Here is a 2,722-nt window from a genome sequence, read left to right on the forward strand (position 1 = left end):
TACTGGTGTGGGTTGCCATGCCCTCCTCCAGGGGATCTTTCCAACCCAGGGATCAAACCCAGGTCTCCCACACTGCAGCCAGATTCTTTATCATCTGAGCCACCAGGGAAGCCACTGAACCCAGTAGCGATCCTAATATTATCTAACTGTAGAGTCATTCCACGTAGAGTTTTTCATAGCTTATGATGTGCAGGTACCTGTAGGGAATGCATAGATGCAGGAACTGCTATAACGAAGAGAGCACCCTGAAACTTTCCCCATCCTTGCTGTGCACATCTCCCCTGTCTCAACTTCTCCTTCCTTACAACACCCACAGCCTGGATCCATTTTGCATCTGAATATTCATTTTCTTGGAGTTGCACTTTACATTTTCCTGTACGCTGGTTATAGCTCTCCAAATAGAGATGCTTGTTATCAGCTTGAGGGGAGAAACTGCTGTATTCTTCTTTATCCCCCACACAACCCCTAACACAGAAGTGGGCAGTGCCTTATGCTAAGTGTTTGTTCAATAAATTATGATAATGATGACAATGAATGAGTATGATTCTTAATAATGGCTTCCCAGGAGGCTCAGTGGTAAAGAATTGCCTGCCAATGGAGAAGGCAATGGGACCCCACTCCAGTACTCTTGCCTGGAAAATCCCATGGATGGAGGAGTCTGGAGGAGCTCCAGTCCATGGGGTCGCTAAGAGTCGGGCATGACTGAGCAACTTCACTTTCACTTTTCACTTTCATGCATTGGAGAAAAAAATGGCAACCCACTCCAGTATTCTTGCCTGGAGAATCCCAGGGACAGAGGAGCCTAGTGGGCTGCTGTCTATGGGGTCGCACAGAGTTGGACACAACTGAAGCGACTTAGCAGCAGCAGCAGCAGCAGAAAAAGAAATGGGTTTGATCCCTGCATTGGGAAGATCCCCTGGAAAAGGAAATGGCAATGCCTCTACTATTCTTATCTGGAGAATCCCATGGACAGAGGAACCTAGAGGGCTACAGTCCATGGGGTTGCAAAAGAGTTAAACACGACATAGCAACTGAACAACAATGCTTCTTAACAACATAAAGAAGTTTCCACTTGGCAGGTGGAGACCTTTTAGAGTCATAACATCAGTTTTGTATACTGCGATATAAAAATGCGCCCGACATGTGTAAGTAGTATTTGGTAAAACTTCTGTTTCAGTTTTGAGTATGTGTTATGGTCTGAACTGTGGTATAAAAATAGATTTCTTACTGAGAATTATGGCTTTAAAAAAAAAGTGAGAAAAACACTGGCAGAATGTGTATCACAGGACTTCCCTGGTGGCCCAGTGGTTAAGAATCTGCCTGCCAATGCAGAGGACATGGGTTCGATCCCTGGTCCAGGAAGATCTTACATGATTTGGGGCAACTAAGTCCATGTGCTACAGCTACTGAGCCCTCAAGTTACAACTACTGAAGCCCGCAAACCTAGAGTCTGTGCTCTGTGACAAGAGAAGCCACTGCATCGAGAAGCCCAAGCACTGCAACCAGAGAGAGTAGACCCCACTCAGCGCAACAAGAGAAGCCCGAGCGCAGCGACAAAGACCCAGGACAGCCAAAAATAAAGAAATAAATGAATTTTTATTCATGCATGCTACAGCGTACCTGGTATTGATGTTGACAACCTCATGGACAGAACCGAAGAGGGAAGTGGGCACCAGAACTTCTGAGCAGATGAGGCAGAGACTGGATTCAGAAAGGTTCTGCAAAGGTTGGTGGGGATTAGAGAAGACAGTAGTCAAGGGAGAGGAAAGCTCCAGGGCCCTCACACAGTCACTCAAACTCCTTATTGTCTGCACAACAAACTGGGACCATGGGCGCATCTGAAAGCCTCAAGTGCCTTTCCCTCTGAGAGACAGAAAGCATTTGTGCATGCATGCGTGTGTGCTAAGTGCGTTTAGTCGTGTCTGACTCTTTGCGACCCTATGGACTGTAGCCCACCAGTCTCCTCTGTCCATGGGATTCTCCAGGCAGGAATACTGGAGTGGGTTGTCATTTCCTTCTCCAGGGGATCTCCTGGACCCAGGGATCAAACCCACATCTCTTTTGTTTCCTAAGTTGGCAGGCCAGTTCTTTACCACTAGCATCACAAAGTATTTAATACCCTGCAATTGCTCCAGATTTTCCTCTGTGCTCCCTTGTTTTCTCTAGAGCTTAAAGATTATAATAGAAACACGATTGCCTCTATTCTCTCCCCACTTATTACCCTGAAAAAGTAGCCCAGGATCATTAACCTCTGGAGACTCGGTGATAATATCTTGATGTAAAATTTTCACACACAGCTTGACAATTATTGAGGGGACCACAGGATAACCTCCTAATTGGAATTATTCTGGGAATTCTAGGACAGATGTTCTCCCCATCTATAGGAGCTTGGAGATTCAATTCAGAGTGTCCTTGGCCCAGGTGTCCTCAAGAGTAGGAAGAATTGTGCCCATGGGAACATGCAACCTTGCACCTTCCTGAGTCTGCAGTGATGGAGCTCAAGTTATCTGCTTTATTCTGCACAAATTCTTCCCACCTTGCTTCCAGGAGTCCTGCCTAATGCCTGGCTGTCTGCTGTTTGTACTCTGAAAAGTGCTTTACTTGAGAAGGTAAAATACAATATCAAATGCCTTTTTTTGTGCCTTGTGAAAGGCCTCTAAAGCTTAGCTTAACTCAAAAAGCTTAAATCAATAGAACTGGCCCATTTTCTAATCACAGAGAA

Source organism: Capricornis sumatraensis, chromosome 6 (assembly GCF_032405125.1).
Source record: "Capricornis sumatraensis isolate serow.1 chromosome 6, serow.2, whole genome shotgun sequence".
In the NCBI taxonomy this organism is placed as follows: Eukaryota; Metazoa; Chordata; class Mammalia; order Artiodactyla; family Bovidae; genus Capricornis; species Capricornis sumatraensis.